The sequence below is a fragment of the Lynx rufus genome, unplaced genomic scaffold, assembly GCF_022079265.1.
Source record: "Lynx rufus isolate CCGP_SWC_20201006 ecotype Redwood Valley unplaced genomic scaffold, mLynRuf1.p SCAF_2, whole genome shotgun sequence".
NCBI classification, from domain to species: Eukaryota; Metazoa; Chordata; class Mammalia; order Carnivora; family Felidae; genus Lynx; species Lynx rufus.
The window spans coordinates 141,700,608-141,717,753 of NW_025814834.1; the positions used below are offsets into that span (position 1 = coordinate 141,700,608).

Here is a 17,146-nt window from a genome sequence, read left to right on the forward strand (position 1 = left end):
ATAAACTTAACAAACAGCAAGAAGTTCCCTGCTGAGAAGACCTTTGAATTATAGGAAGAACATGTGGATCATTCCTTTTGAGAAGTGTGAATACTAGGTTTATAAGTTTCATATGTCATGATGTCACAAATTCCATATTCTATCATAAAGAATGAAATCTGTGGCAGGATCAGCTGTAGAGTTGCAAAGGGCAGCAAATTCCATTTGTTACCAGAATACCGTTTTGCATTCTTGATCTTCCTGATTTCACCTTTAAGCCATTTATACAGATCTTCACAAAGCAATTTTTTACAAGTGTTTATACCTGACAGTTTGTGAAAACACATTTGCTCTTATGGGCTAAATAATTGCTTTTCTCTAAAGACAGGTGTCACATGCTCAGATCAATTGTGTCCACATCTTCAAAGCTCCAGATGCTGTTTTTCTAAAGATTTGCTTACACGATACCGGATTTTGTAGATAAGTTTTGTTAGTGGAGGCAGCACCCGAAGCTCAAGGGACTTGATCTGTTGCTGTTTTTATTATTCCTAAGCCAACTGTCCTGTTTTAGCTTTTCAAGGAGCTGTGATTCACCTGTGCGCAGTCACATGGGGAGAAAAAAGTTCCTTACTGTTCACTGCCAAAGGAGGCCAGAAGTGGGGCAGGGTGGGGTCTGGGAGTCCGTGGAGGTGTGGATTTCCCTTCTCTCTCTGGGAACTGGGTGAGGCTTCTGTGTGGCACACTTCCAATCTTCGGGTCATAGGAGAATTCCCCCTTTTTATTTTACAGGCTTCATGAAGAATTCCCCCTGAGTATTTGCTTCACATTTTTTCTTTAAATTTCCATAGTATTGTTTTCTCTGGTTTGCATCCATGTGCTATATCTTAGTTGTGGTACGGGAGAAAAAGTGCCATACTGGGAATCAGGAGGTTTGGGTTTTACTATCAGCTTTGTCGATAATTAGGTGTGTGACTTGAAACTAATCATCTGGCCTCTCTGAGCTTAGTTTCTCCTCCCTATCAAATGGGAATGATAAAAGGCCACAGTCTAAGAAGCACAAATGTCAGATCCACTTGCTTTTAAACAGGCCACTCTCTCTGCTGAGAAGGTGATTGCCTACCACTCAAAACTGCTAACTCCTCACCTCCTGCTGGAATGACTTCATGCTCCTTGAACGTACTGGACCTCATAGTGTCATAGATAGAGTGGAAGCCCAAAATGTGTTCTTGAAATTGTGATGGTGACTTAGCTCTTAGATTCTTTCTGGGGTTCCTCACGGTTTATTCAAGGAACACCTATCACTCACATACATGCATTCAAGAGCTTGGTTATGCGCCTGCCGTCTTGCCTATCCAATAGCCTTCTCTCTTGTGTCTCTTTTCATGCTTTGACCATTCTTTCTTTCTGCCTCTCTCTCATTCACACCTCTGACCTCCCAGAGGGATCCACGTTGAAGCCCCAGTTTTCATCTTCCCCTTGACATCCTCTCCTACCTTACTTTCTTTACAAAGACCCTGGGGTTTAGCCTGTTAACCTCCAATCTTGGGCAGCTGCCTTGATCAGTTTCTGCTACAGAAACTATACTGTTACCTCAGGTCTATTGAGAAATAGAACTTAGTTTTAATTTTTAACAGTTCCGTCCCTTTTTTCTGTCCCTGAACCCAGCGCACTCACCTTTGTTTGAAGGGTTTTGTTGCTGTTGGCTGTAGGAAGCAGATAGGTGTTGACAAAAACTCGAAGCATTATGAGATAGATGTGTAAGAGCTTATGGGTCACTGATGGACTTCATCCAGATGTGAATTGGATAAGGTTTTTCCCAGTGCCTATTCTTCATCTACTTCAGTAAGCTCTTTTTTTCATTTCTAAGACAAGCACTCCTCAGGCCTCCTGACTCTTCTTTTTTATCAGCTAATTCTGAAGCAGACTGATGCTCTTTGGGCCACATACAGATACAGACATGTTTTGTCTTATTCATATAGTTGGTCAGTAGTTGGACCATGTAGTTGATCAGCATATTTCACATTGCACAAAACCCACCTTTCTGGCTCTTTTTGAAAAATTGGAAGGGCACGTGACCGCAGTGCAAAAATTAGCCAGAGCTCACTAGTGACTTCCCCATGCAGGATATGTGGTCTGTGTGGTCTCTTACCTCTGTTTCACTTATGTGTGGGCTCCCTGAGTGGACCGTGTTGCTTCCTAGCCTTCACACTCTGTCTTGAGGACCATAAAGGGTGGTAGCAGTATAAAGGGGTGACTGGTAGGTCTCATACACATCATGAAGGACTAGACGCAGGTCATGTTAGTGAGGGCAGTAGGCTTATTATGCACAGTATCAAGACAAATCTGCTGTCCTTGAACCCTTCCTCTTCAGAGTCCTAGAGCCTGTGACAGAAGAGTTAATACTTGTAAAATTGCTTATTATTATTATCTTGGTGGATTTCTATATACAAAGATCAATGTGTTTCTTCATATTTCCCTTCTTCTTTTTGTTAGAATAGTCACAGTAAGTTATTCCCTGGTGGGGATACTTGTACACATAGAATCATAAACTTGTACAGATAATACCTTAGCAATGATTTAATCTCACACTCTCTTTTTAAAGCTTAGATAATAGAGTTAAGAGGGGGGGATGCCTTGTCCAGAGTCTTAGGACTAATAGCAAAGCATGAACAAGAAAAACCAGTTCTCACTCCCAGCTCCAGGCTCAGCTCTAGGCTACACTACAAATGAAACATAGATTTCTCTCCTCTCTAAGGGTAACCAAGTATATATTCTTTACATGGAAAAGAGGAAATGGGCTTGGGCAACACACATACTGGGGTTCAGAATCTAGGTCTGCCATTCTGATATTTAGGCAAGCTTAAGTGACCTGTTTAATGTCCATAAACTTCCTTTTCTTCATCTTTACAACAGGGACCATAACACCTACTTCACAGTCTTATGTGAACAAAACTAGTATGTACATAAGGGTCCTCCGTGATAATTCCTAGGTCCTCCTCCGCCCCCTTGGTCACTAGGTTAAATGTTCTCTTCCAAAAACCGAGAGGCTAACAAGGAGTTAAATTTTTTTTTTTTTTTAACTTAAGCCAAGGAATGTCTGCACAGTGCCCAGCTTGGATGATGTGGTATGCCTAACTGTTTTCATGTTGATTTTCATGCCACAGTGAGCCCCTTCAGGCATGAAAACAACCAAGGATTATTTGCTTCTCTGTTCTTTCTTTTTTGGCTCTCTTGTTGTATTTTCATCACAGTCTCCAGCCCTTCCAAAAGCAGTCTGTCAGGATTTACCAGTGAATCTCAGCTTTCTTCTGCTGGGCCACCATTCAAGGACATCTTTCTGAATCAAGGAGGAGCTCATCAACATGGGACCGATTCTCAGTTACATAATTCATTCCCTCATTTCTGGAAGCTTCTTCTGAGCTTTGCCTTATACTGTCATTCTATCCAGATCTGTCCCTTCTCTGAACTCCTCTTGAACTTATAAGTTAGCATGTAATTGTTTTCTAGTCATCTTAACCTCTGTTAATTTTCTCCTTCCCCAGACTAGATTGTGAGCACTTTAAGGTTCAAAAACTAAGTCTTCTGGTTTTGTCGTTATCCCCTATGGAGTTTAGTGATGTGTCAGGTGCTTGGAGAGGTCTTTCATTAATAACTCACACGGAGGGAACTGGAACACACTGTGATAGAAATTAGCCACTCCTGATCTCAGCTCCCACCAAAGCACTGTCTTCCTTCTTGGTCGGTCAGCTATATATCTCCGCTTCTACTACCCCCCTTTTGTCCCTCTTGATTCCACTGAGAAGTGAATTGTGATCCACTGCTTCCTGGGACATCTTTATTACTGGGACTCTCTCCATCCCCACTAGCCAGGTGTGCCGTGTCCTCCTACTTACCAAAAAGCGTGGGATCTTGGACCTCACCTCTCCTCAGAGTGCCACGGCAAGTTTAAAATGGCTGAGCTCTCTTCATATTGAAAAGGGTTAGGAAACATAACCAAGCCTTAGGAACTCAGGTCTTCCTTTATTGCCATTCTGCCAAAATGCTGCTTGATTCTTAAGGAAAATGTTATTCATTGAATTATTTTTTATTTTTGAAAAGGACCTGCAACTATCAATGTAGACTTGTTTTCTTTTTCTTTTTCTTTTTTTTAATGCTTATTTATTTATTTTGAGAGAGTGTGAGAGAGAGAATTCCAAGCAGGTTCTGCTCTGTGAGGGCTCAATCTCACAAACTATGAGATCACGACCTGAGCCGACATTAAGACTTGGACACTTAAACAACTGAGCTACCCAGCACCCTGATGTAGAATTGCTTTCTGATGCCATTTCCTTGGATGTTAAGACCTAGGTATCAGAGCAAGATTTTACTGATTATAATCTGAACGTCTATCCTTTGAAGTTCTTTATTTCTGAATTACTATTTTATAAGCTTGCTATTATTTACAGCTGGTTATAATTATTTGCAAATAAATTATTCACAAATGTGTTACTATTTTTCATCAAATAACTGCTGTGAGCTGGGCACTGTGGATGACCGAGATGACAACGAGACATGGAGGGCATTTATGCTCAGAGGGGTATAGAATGTAGGAGGCAGGCATGGCCCTAAGAGCAAGGCTAGGAAGGAGGGATCATGCGGACTAGGGACTGAACTGGCTGACTTCCGTCAGGGTTCTAGACAGAAACATCATTGCGATTATTCGGAGGGGTTTTATTTTTTTTTTAAATTTTTTTTTTCAACGTTTATTTATTTTTTGGGACAGAGAGAGACAGAGCATGAACAGGGGAGGGGCAGAGAGAGGGAGACACAGAATCGGAAACAGGCTCCAGGCTCTGAGCCATCAGCCCAGAGCCCGACGCGGGGCTCGAACTCACGGACCGCGAGATCGTGACCTGGCTGAAGTCGGACGCTTAACCGACTGCGCCACCCAGGCGCCCCTCGGAGGGGTTTTAAATCCCAAGCCCTCTTTTGGAGGTGAGAGCAGGTTTATGAGCCATTATCCCATTTTTCCCGGCTGCACAAACTACATAGTGAAGAATATGGCATGAGGCTTCAGCATGTCTGTCAGAATAGTTCCAGAAGGCAGGAGCAGCAAATGTACTTCAAAGAACCTAGAACAAATAGCCATTTAAGACAGTTTTTAAATCCATAGCAGATCGGGCACTACAAGAAGAAGCCTGTTTCCCAGCCAAACAGTGAACAATCCTAAAAGTCCAGGCTCCCTGGACTTTGGGGAGTAATTAGAACTTGTTCAGTAATCAGCCAATTTGGATTTCTGAGAATGATTCTAAATGCAAAAAGATAAAAGTTGGGTAAAGTAAACTAACCATTGCTTCATAGTTGAATCACATAATTCAATTAGAGAATCATAAAGTTAGAAATGCTGGAGGGTCTTTTATTTGGTTTTTGGGTTTTGGGGTTTTTTTTAAGGAAAAGTTATTTAAAAGCAGTGCTATTAAAATAAAAATAACTCCTGGCTAAAAATACATGCTAAAACATTTATCTCACTAGGGACCTGAAAACAGTTGAGTGTCCAAGTTGGAGTCTAGCCCTCATTAGACCAATAAATTGGTTTTGGAACTCTGAAGTAATTATTTGATTTCTTTTGTCTACATAGCCAGTTCAGATTTGGGGTATTGTTTGCTTTAGTTGTTGGCAAAACACTGTAAACATCCAGGTTCTGGTTGCTGTGTTTTTATTATAAAGCACGGGAAAATTACTTCCATCAGAAATGAAGGGTTAGGATAAATTGTGAATAAACAATAGGTTTTGGTCAAGTTCCGATACAGGCTGCTTTTGATCCTGCACTGGAAAAATGAGACAATTCTATATTTACACATAAAGCAACCCTGATATCTGTAATAAAAGGGGAAGATTCTTCTGGATTATTTGTTTTGTTTTGTTTTGTTTTGTTTTGTTTTGTTTTGTTTAATCAACAGGGTAGACACAAGAAAGGGTTGAACAGCATCTTACCAGATTATACTTTTTCCTGTGATATCATTTTTGATCTTTAAGTTTCCTCCCAGCTTTAAGCGTCTTTGATTCTTGATTCTAAAATGATGTACTAGGAAAGTCCACCAAAGCAGGGCTATTTGGAACAGGCCCAGTTGGCTCTGAAGCATAGATGTTCTCAAGAGGGGAAGCCAGTATATGAAGATGTGGTATGTGACTAACGTGTAGAATATTGTCTGATTAGAGGTACCTCAGAACTTTTCCTAACTCTGCTAACACACCCTTGGGGACCACCATATCTGGCATTTGTGTGTCTTAGTAACCAATATGGAGAACTAATTATTAACTTAATGAGCAGCAAAACCTTACTGAGCTCTACTACAACAACATGGTAGCTTACTCTAATAAGAGAAAATGACTATAAGATAGTTCATAAAAGTTTAGTTCCAACTCCACTTCTGATTGAGTTGGATGTTATTATTTCCCTAAACTAGAGATTTGGGATTACAGTGACATTCACCAAAAGCTCTAAATCATGTTTACATGAAAGTTCATATGATAAAACAATAATTAAATGAAGTTTGGTTAAATGTTTTCATGATTTTTACTTTCTATCACTTTGATTCATTAAAAGTGACGACTGAAGCAATAGTCAAATTTAGTTTGTGAATTTCAATAATAAGGAATGGTAAAGAATCTTAATCCTGTTTTATATGGAAGTAATTAGGGTATTTAGGTTTCTAGGCTAATTCAGATGCCCCCACCATCCCTCATTCTTTTCTGAGTTGGCTTTCTGATCATAGTGTGGCCAGATCAGCACAAAGTATTCTAAATATATGGTCAGAACAATTCCTCTGACTTTATTCAATTTCATTGTTTATACAGTGAAGAACTTTGCTTGTTTTTATTTCTGCTAGGCCTGGTTGGAATTGGAATTCTATCTTCCAAATTTGTACAACCTTTCACTAAATGTGGAATGATATTCTGATATTTTTTTTGCCTTCCAGTCAACGATAAATTTCTTTTCTTTGTAGAACTTAGGAATAGCAAAAAGAACTAACTCATCCTTGTGGTATTTTCTAATCCATAATACACAAATAGATGATCACATGGCTAATAGAAATGTTAGTATACTCGTTTGTTTCTTTCTCTCACTTTTTTAATTTATTTTTTAGAGCAATTTTAAGTTTACAGCAAAATTCAGCAGGAGGCACAGAAATTTCCCATATGCCCTCTGCCACTGTATACGCATAGCCATTGTCAGCATCCCGCACCAGAATGGTACATTTATTACAACCGATGAACCTACACTGGCACATCATTATCACCCACAGTCCATAGTTAACACTATCTTTCACTCTTGGTGTTGTATATTCTGTAGGTGTTGACAAATGTATAATGACATGTATTTAGCATTGCAATTTCATACAAGATAGTTTTACTGCCTTAAACATCTTTTGTGCTCTGCTTATTTATACTTCTTATGGGTGTGTACCCATTCTTATGGGTATTTTGTTGTTTTAGTTTGCATTTCCATAATGACCTATGATGTGGAGCGTCTTGTCATATGCTGGTTTGCCATCTGTCTATCTTCTTTGATGAAGTACCTGTTAAGATCTTTGGTCCATTTCTTAATTGGGTTGCTCATTTTCTTACTGTTAAGTTTTAAAACTTTTTTTTTTTTTTGGTATATTTTGGGTACCAGTCCTTTACTAGGCACATCTTTTATAAATATTTTCTCCCAGTCTGTGGCTTGTTCTTTCATTCTCTTGACAATGTCTTTTGAAGGAGAGAAATTTTTTATTTTATTGAAGGCCAGCATATCAATTATTTTTCTCATGGATCATGCCTTTGGTGTTATCTCTGAAAACAAGGTCATCTAGATTTTCTCCTATGTTATCTTCTAGGAATTTCATAGTTTTGCATTTTACATTAGGTCTGTAATACATTTTGAGTTAGTTTTTGTGAAAGGTGTAGGGTCTGTGTCAAAGTTCTTTTTTGCACGTGGATATCCAGTTGTTGAAAAGGCTGTCTTTGCTCCATTGTGTTGCCTTTGCTCTTTTGTCAAATGTCAATTAATCGTATTCTGGCTCTCTGTTCTATTCTTTTTTTTTTTTTTTTATGTTTATTTTTGAGAGAGAGAGAGACACGCACACACAGAGCATTAGCCGGGGAGGGTCAGAGAGAGAGGGAGACACAGAATCCGAAGCAGGCTCCAGGCTCTGAGCTGTCAGCACAGAGCCCAATGTGGAGCTCGAACCCACGAACCGTGAGATCATGACCTGAGCCAAAGTTGGCTGCCCAACTGACTGAGCCACCCAGGCACCCCTCTCTGTTCTATTCTTTTAATCTATGTATCTCTTCTTTCACCAATACCACACTGTCTTGATTGTGTAGCTTTATAGTTAGTCTTGAAGTTGAATAGTGTTAGTCCTCCAACTTTGTTCTTCTTCAGTGTTGTGTTGGCTAGTCTCTGTCTTTTGCCTCTCTATTCAAACTTTAAAATCATTTTGTTGAAATCCATAAGATAACTTGCTGAGATTTTGAGTGGGATTACTTTGAATCTGTAGATCAAATTGAGAAGAACTGACATCTTGACAATATTGAGTTTTCCTATACACAAACGTAGAGTATCTCTCTATTTATTTAGTTCTTTGATTTTTTTCATCTGAGTTTCACAGTTTTCTTCATATAGACAGATCTGAACATATTTTGTTAGATTTTTACCTAAGTATTTCATTGTTTAGGGTGCTAATGTAAATGGTAATATGTTTTTAACTTCTAAAGTCAGTGTTTAGTAGGAAAGTGATTAACTTTTTATGTATTAACCTTATATTCTATAGCCTTGCTATAATCACTTATTCTGGGAATTTTTTGGTCAGTTCTTTCAGATATTCTACATAGATGATCATGCCATTTACAAACAAAGACAGTTTTATTCCTTCCTTCTTAATCAGTACATCTTTTATTTCTTTATCTTATTACGTTGGCTAGGACTTCTAGTACAATGTTGAAATAGAGTGATGAAAGGGGACATCCCTGCCTTGTTCCTAATCTGAGTGGGAAAGCTTCTCACCATTAAGTATGTTAGCTGTAGGTTTTCTAGAAATATTCTTTATCAAATTGAGGAAGTTTTCATCTCTTCCTACTTTACTAAGAGCTTTTATCACAAATGGGTATTGGATTTTGTCAAATGCTTTTTCTCCATCTATTGATATTATCATGTGATATTTCTTCTTTAGCCTGTTGATGTGATACATTACATCAGTTGATTTTTGAATGTTGAAACCACCTTACATACATGGGATAAATCCCACTCGATTATGGTGTATAATTATTTTTAAACATTGTTGGATTTGATTTGCTAATTTTATTGAGGATTTTTGCATCTATCTTCATGAGAGATACTGGTCTGTAGTTTTCTTTTCCTGTAATGTCATAGTCTGGTTTTAGTATTAGGGTAATTATGGTGTCCTAGAATAAGTTAGGAAGTATTCCTTCTATTTCTGTCCTCTGACAGAGATTGTGAAAAATTGGTATAATTTCTTAAAAATATGGTACACCTCAGGGACATCTGGGTGTCTTAGTCAGTTAAGTGTCCAACTCTTGATTTCGGCTCAGATCATGATCTCAGGGTCATGGGATCGAGCCCCACATTGGGCTCTGCTCTGAGCGTGGAGCCTGCTTAAGAGTCCCTTTCTCTCTCTATCACTTGCGCTCACTCTCTCTTTTATGAAAAAAAAGAAGTGTACTTCATAAATTTGCATGTCACCCTTACACAAGGGCCATGCTAATCTCTGTATCATTCCAATTCTGGCATATGTGCTTTCAAAGCAAGTACTTTCTCCTTCAAGAAAAAAAAAATGTGTTTTCAACACTGAAAATGTTCTGAGTTTATAAGTACTGCTTTCTACAATCTCTTTTGGCTTTTTTGGGTACAAATTCACTGTGTCTATCAATGATAAAGATGGCTGGATTTCAACTTTATATTTTAGCGAATGGAAGATATTGAATGTTATACTACAGTGTAGACCATGGTAGGATGGTCTGTCTGCTCATAGGAGTAGGGATGGGGATGTTTGAGGACAAGTCTAAGCTGAGTCCTACATTTCTGACTTGGGTAAGTGAGTGAAATGAAGGATTAGCTTTAGATACATGCTGAATTTCAGTGGCCTTTGGAAGTGGGGATGTCCAGTAGGCCAGTGGGTGTACTGTCAAAGCTCAGAGAACAATCTGGACTGTAAACATTGATTTGGCAACAGTTGAAAGGGATGATTAAGAAGATATAAATGTTCGGCGCGCCTGGGTGGCTCAGTCAGTTAAGCATCTGACTTCGGCTCAGGTCATGATCTTGCGGTTTGTGGGTTTGAGGCCCGCATTGGGCTCTGTGCCGACGGCTCAGAGCCTGGAGCCTGTTTCGGATTCTGTGTCTCCTCCTCTCTCTCTGCCCCCCATGCTTATGCTCTGTCTCTCTCTGTCTCTCAATAGTAAATAAACGTTAAAAAATTTTTTTTAAAGAAGATGTAATGTTGGGAGAGCCTTCTTAATAAAGTCTGAGTTAAAAGTGTTGGGAGGATGGATCTAGAAGGAAGAAACGTAAGGCCAAGATGGCAATAGGGTGCAAGAGAAAATTGGTTATTGGAGGCACTAACTATAAAATTACTGTCTTTTCTCCTCTTCATGAATGTTGAAGCCTCTTTTCAAGGAAGAGACTTATAACTTCAAATTTATTATTGCTATTTCTGATTATTTGGCTTAACAATTTCAGGTGCCCACTAAAGTCCAGAGATTATAATTCTTTTTAGCGTTTATTTTGGAATCACTTAAAATTCACACAAAAATTGCAGAAATGGTAGAGAATTCCCATATATCATTCATCCAGCTTCCAGTAGGGTTGGCACCTTATGTAACCATAGTATAGTTATCACAATGACGATATTAACACTGGTATACAGTACTGTTAGCTAACAGTCTTTATTTGGATTTTACTAGTTTTTTCACCATTGTCCTTTTTCTGTTCCAGATCCAATATCAGAGCTCCTTAGTTCCCTACTTTCTTCAGTCTTTCATTATCTTTCATAACCTTTGCACTTTAGATAGGTACTGATCAATTATTTTGCATACAAAAGAGACCAGTTGTGTGATCACATCCTGGGATTTATTCTTACACAATTTAGGAATAAAAGTTTTAGGTTTTATTAAGACTATATTTCATGTGTGTAAAGATCCTGGTGTTTACATTTTAGCAAGTTGCAGTTATTGTGACTTCTTACTTTCCTGGGGACTTGTAGCTACTTGGAAATTCCTGTTCCCTCCTTTACTACAGGGAAATGATGTATCTTCTGTTCTATTTAATACAGCACTCTTTCTGTCTCCAGTAATGATACGTGAATTATTAGGTGAAGAATAACTTATTGCTTATATAGTTCCTAAGTTAATAAATTTTTACTTCATAAGTCATTTTGAAAAGCTTTATACAGATTCCTCAAAATGTTAAGCATAGAATTACTGCATGATCCACCCAATTTCACTTCTAGGTATACCCAAGATAATTGAAAGCAGGGACTCAACCAGATACTTGTACCCCAGTGTTCATAGCACAATAGCCAAAAGATGAAAACAACCCAAGTGTCTGTCAACAGAGAAGTAGATAATAGAATGTGGTACATACAAATAATGGAGTATTATTTAGCCCTAAAGAAGAATGAAATTCTAATACATGCCACAATATCAATAAACCTTGAAAATGTGTGCTAAATGACATAAGCCAGACAAAAGGAGAAAATATTGTATAACTTATAATTCTAATGTAATGCAGTCATAATTCTAGTTAATTTGCCTAGAATAGGCAAATTCATAGAGACAGAAAGAATAGCAGTTACCTGGAGCTGGGAAGAGCGGCGGAAAGGCGAATTTTTGAGTACAGAGTTTTCGTTTGGTATGATAAAAAAGTTCTGGAGGGAGGTAGTGGTGATAGTTGCACAGCATTGTAAATATACTTAACACCAATGAACTGTGCACTTAAAAATGGGTAAGAGGGTAAATTTTATGTTATATATTTTTACCACAGTTTTTAAAAAGCCTTAAGCAAACCATAACTTTTCCTGTCCCCCCCCCCAATTTGTTGGATTGTTTTAATCCAATATGTATTTTTTTCATATTTCACAGATTAAAATTTTTTCTGAGGAAACAGAAAAGCTGACATTATAAAAACTGTATTCCATCTATCAGAACTTTGAAAAAGTTTTATCTCCAATTTATTTGAATGTGAATAAGGTAAATTCTGGTACTGGTATTACCTTGTTGGCTTGGGTTTCATGATGAACATTCATATAAAGTTTAGTCTCTGAATGATGTACTTGCAGAATGTACCCACCTACATTCATCAGCCCTCTTGACATCATGACTCAGATTCTCCAGAAGTAAGGAGTGCAGATATCTGCTTAACTGCAGGGAATCTAGGGACTAGGGACATGGAGATTAATGAGCTCCAGATTTATGACATGATTTCCTACCTTGTTCAGTCTGATGATTGGGAGCCCCATCAGAATAATGTGGAATAGGGAAAAAGCAGTTCTCAAAAAAAGGAATGCTGGGCAAAACAAAGATAGATGTCTACCATATCTAAGCATCTGTTACGTGCTAAGCACTGTTCTAAGGGGGTGGGATACATCAGCTAACAGACCTGCTCTCCTGGTTTACCTTCAAGCTCGTCTTGTTCAGCTGCAAAAGCATGTTGGAACTTGGGTGGCCAGTAGAAATGACATAGAGTGCTTAGACTTCTGAGGCTAATCTGTCCCCTATTCCTTGGTCAGTCATTCGAGGGCATTGAATTCATGGTGGATAGCAAGCTAGTATTTATGCCTCAGTGATATCTTTGTAGAGGTTCTCTGTGGCTTCCAAAGTTTCAGACCAATGGATGGTGTCACTGTGGTTCAAGTGTCTGTAGCATCAGAATAGGGAGATGAACTGGGACTGTTTCAGCCCCAGGGGACAGCCTGTTGTCAGGAGCCAGTGAGGTTACTGCAGGGTTTCAGTCTCAGACCAAAATGAGATGAAAAAATAAGGAGCCTAGGTGAAATTATCCATATGGTGGGGCTCAAGCAGAGGTTCACTGGACACACAGGAATTCAGGGGCTTTCCACACACACATCAGATCCATCCTTAAGGCAGAAATACTAACTCCACTTTATGGACCAACCCCCTAGAAAAGGTGGTGTACCTGCCAGTCTTGGTTAGATTGACTTGGGACGTGGGCAGGGCCCAATCTGTTAAGTCTTCAGATAAGAAATTACTATACAATGGCAGTATGCACATCCTATCAGCAAATAAAAATAATTGCTAGTGTTGGGGCACCTGGGTGGCTCAGTTGGTTAGGCACGTGACTTGATGTTGGCTCAGGTCATGATCTCATGGTTTGTGGGATTGAGCCCTGTGTTAGGCTCAGCACTGACAGCACAGAGCCTGCTTGGGATTCTCTCTCTCCCTCTCTCTCTGCCCCTCCCCTGCGCATGCACACTCCAACTCTCCCTCCCTCCCTCCCTCTCAAAATAAATAAGCATTAAAAAAAAATAATTGTTAGTGTCTTTTAATAAGACCCACATTTTCATTTAATCCTCAAAACAAAAACTATGAATAAAAGACACAGAAATCAGAACTGTAGTTGCAAGTTTAGGGGCACCTGGGTGGCTTAGTCGGTTAAGCGTCCAACTTCAGCGCGGGTCATGATCTCACAGTTTGTGAGTTCGAGCCCGCATCGGGCTCTGTGTTGACAGCTCAGAGCCTGGAGCCTGCTTCAGATTCCTTGTCTCCCTCTCTTTCTGCCCCTTCCCCACTTATGCTCTGTCTCTCTCTGCCTCTCAAAACTAAATAAATTTTTTTTTTAAATTCAGATTTAACTTGCTTAAACAAAAAAGAAAAAGTTTTCAATATTGGCAGTACAGTGATGATTAAGATAGGTCCTCCCCTGCTCCCTTCTCCATCCTGATCTCACTGTGTGGAGCGATAACACTTCCCCCTTTTTGGGATATTAGGAAATACAGTTCCATATTTCAGCTCTGGAAATCACATTTAATGCTAGGTACCACACTTTTAAAGGGCCGCTGACAAATGGGAACATGTTCAGAGGAAAATGACCCAGATGGCGAGGGAATATGAAACCAAGTTATAAGAGAAACAGTTGGAGGAAGTAAGGAGATTAGCCTGAAGAAGAGATTAACCAGAGACTATTAAAGAGACCACAGTTTTTAGATTCTGGAAAAGATACTACATGGGCTAGAGATTTATCATTCTCTACCTACTAGAACTTCCCAGAACAAGGGCCACTGCAGGGGAGAAACAGGAAGAACATCAAAAAGAACTTGATAAAAATCAAAGTCATGCCAAAAGGAATGGTCATCATTGGAGGCATCAGGTCCGAAGCCCCACATCTGTGTAGTTCTTCTAACAGAGGACATCAGTCAGTGCCTGCTTACATTTTCCTTACTCCACGGATCTTTCCAGATCCCCCATGGCCAATAACATCTCTTTCCCTTGTTATCCCTTTATACTTTTTCCTCTCTGAGGTATTTCCGTGGTTGCCTTGTGTTTTAGTTGCACTTACCTATGTCTGTCTCTCAATAGGGTTCTCAACCTTTCGACATAATGTATCCTTTACCTAACACATATTCTGTAACATGCCCCTTCCTATGCTGAACTGAAATTCATAGTTAATATAACCCTCTCCTGTATCACAGAATTCCAAAAATGCAATGTAATGCCCTAGCTGTAATAAAAAGGAGAAATAAAAAGCAAGCGATTTGTCATCACATTACATGTTTTATAGTATCTCCAGGCATGACCACACCAGGAGATGCAGTCAAGGAGGTAGATGAGAATGTGGACTCTGCAAGATTAGGGCAGCTGCAGTGCAGACTGATGCAATGTATCATATGGTGGCTCCAAAACAGTGGGTTTGCTGCCTGCCGTGTAATTATCTTTTTTCTTTCTTAACTTGTAACTTTTTTCTTTTAAAATATATATAACATAAAATTGACCATTTTAACCATTTTCAAGTAGACAATTCTGTGGAATTAAGTACATGCATGTTATTGTGCAACTATCACTGCTCTCCATCTCCAGAACTTTTTCAACTCCTCCAATTCTTGATGTAATTTTCTTAAATAGTGAACAGCTAGCTCTTGGGAAACAAAGCAATGTATAGTCTTTGCTCAATTCTCATGGTACTTCTAGTTGGGAAAATTCAATGTGTATATGAAACTTGCAAAAAAAATTTTTTTTGTCCTTCTATGTGAAAGACGATTAGGGTATGAGCTCAAATACTTATCACCTATATGGACATCCAGTGGGATATAAGATAGTGCTTTGTTTTATTAAACAAATATCCCAGATATTTGTCCCAAATATCACAGAATGTCTGTATCTGTAGCACTTGTCTCCTAAGCACAAATAGTATCACCACCACCACCACCACCCCCAGGTCACTATCACAACCAGAAATTATCCTATTAGTTGCCCGACACATTGCCACCATTAAGAATAAGACCACATGGTACGTAAACTCTGGGAAGGCAAGACCCAGTTTTGTTCTCTTGTGGCCTCCTTAGTACTTGGTACAAAAGGCGCTCAGTGTTTGTAACTTTGCAGTAGAGCAGATACCCAGGTATCCCTCAAGTGTCTGTAACTCAGCTTTTCTAAAACTGAAGTGTCCTCTTCCTTTTCTTTACTCCCACTCCCAACCTGTCTTACCTCCATCGTTGTCAGTCTTTACAGCAGTCTAAAATGCTAGCCACTATAGATTCCTCTCCCTCCCTGTGCACATCCAGCCAGTTGCCAGATCATTTTGCTTCTGCCCTTCCTAACTCTGGTGGCCTCTATTTCCCCCACTCCAGCCTCCCTTTATGTCTCCACTCGGCCTCTTGTAATCTCCTTGTTTCCCATTCCCATACTTGCCCCATCAAATACACGGTGAACTCTGGCGCCTCCACACACATGCCAAGCCCTCCATGCTTTGGGAGCGTAGCTTCCTATGCCTGAAACAACGTTACCTTTTTCACCTAGAAAAACTCTGTGTCCTGTGTCAAGACCTGCCTTCAATGTCTCCTCAGCTCTCAGACCTGAGACAGAATCTGTGTCTCTGTTCATATCTTGTTGTGGCTTTCTTGCATTAAACTTTATTTGTCCACATGCCTGTGGTCTCTGCCAGACTGAGAGTTCCTGGGGGCGGAAGCTAAGTGCTCAGGCTTGGGAGACAGTGGCTAGAGTTTGAATGCCACCTGATTTAGCAGTCCTGTGGTCTTGGGCAAAGTCGTTAATCTCTTGAAGCCCCAGTTTTCTTATCTGTAAGATGGGGATAATGTAACGCTTATAAAGTGTTTAAAATAAAGCTTGAAATGTTAACCATTATCATGGGCTTTGTATCTGCCCAGCACCCCAAATAAGCATGGTAGAGAAATTGGTTATCAGCCATTTTGAATGAAGGAAAGAAAGAATTGCTACTATTGTCAAATTTGAGATTTTATTAGTCACAAAAGCGGATGTTCTATTTGGCAGTTATAACCAATTTTGTCACCAATAAAGTTAACCTTGGAAAAAAATATAAGTGATCTATTTTCCTAACCTTTTTAGATGCATTAAAAAGCATTCATTCTGAAACAGTAATGTGAAAACTCCTGGGCTTGTAAAGTGCATATCTGCTGTGGAAAAACTATATGCCTACAAACTCCCGTGTTTTAGACCTTTGGCTTATGTCTACCGAAATGTGAAGTGCAGGGAACGTCCACTTCCTCATACTAATCTGGAACAGTAAAGAACAGCCAGCACCACTGGTTTGGTGAGCTGAACTCAGTAACTGCCCTGCGGCTGTCTCGCCTTCAGTTAAAAATACATAGTCGTATTCAGCTTATGGCTCAATTGTTTCCTTGCTTTAAGAAGACTTCCTTTTCTCTGTCTCAAGTCCTGCTTGCAGTCTAAAGCTAAATCCTAAATTTTAAAAACTTCCATAGCTAATACTCTGCTAAATGTTTAAAGCCTGACATTTAATCTCTGAGAACTGAAGCTCTCTGATTTCACTGTTTGCAGCTAGTAAATGTCACTCTAAACATTGTTGCTTTCACTCACACTTAAGCGCTTTCATCTGCAGTGGGTGCAGCGTGTCAGAGAATTCTTTGTGTGCCACTCCAGCCAGGGGAAAAAAAGACTCAGCCCGGCCTTTAAA

The 17,146-nt window shown here is 39.4% G+C and overlaps 1 protein-coding gene and 1 non-coding gene across 2 annotated transcripts in view; one reads left to right on the top strand and one right to left on the bottom strand.

Moving 5' to 3' along the window:
• Window positions 1-17,146, top strand: part of ALG14 (ALG14 UDP-N-acetylglucosaminyltransferase subunit) — a 101,281-nt gene that overhangs the window by 59,160 nt on the left and 24,975 nt on the right. The window lies entirely within an intron of this gene.
• LOC124516740 (U6 spliceosomal RNA) lies at window positions 9,669-9,772 on the bottom strand. The gene has a single exon (XR_006963146.1). It is a non-coding gene; the product is annotated as a U6 spliceosomal RNA (small nuclear RNA).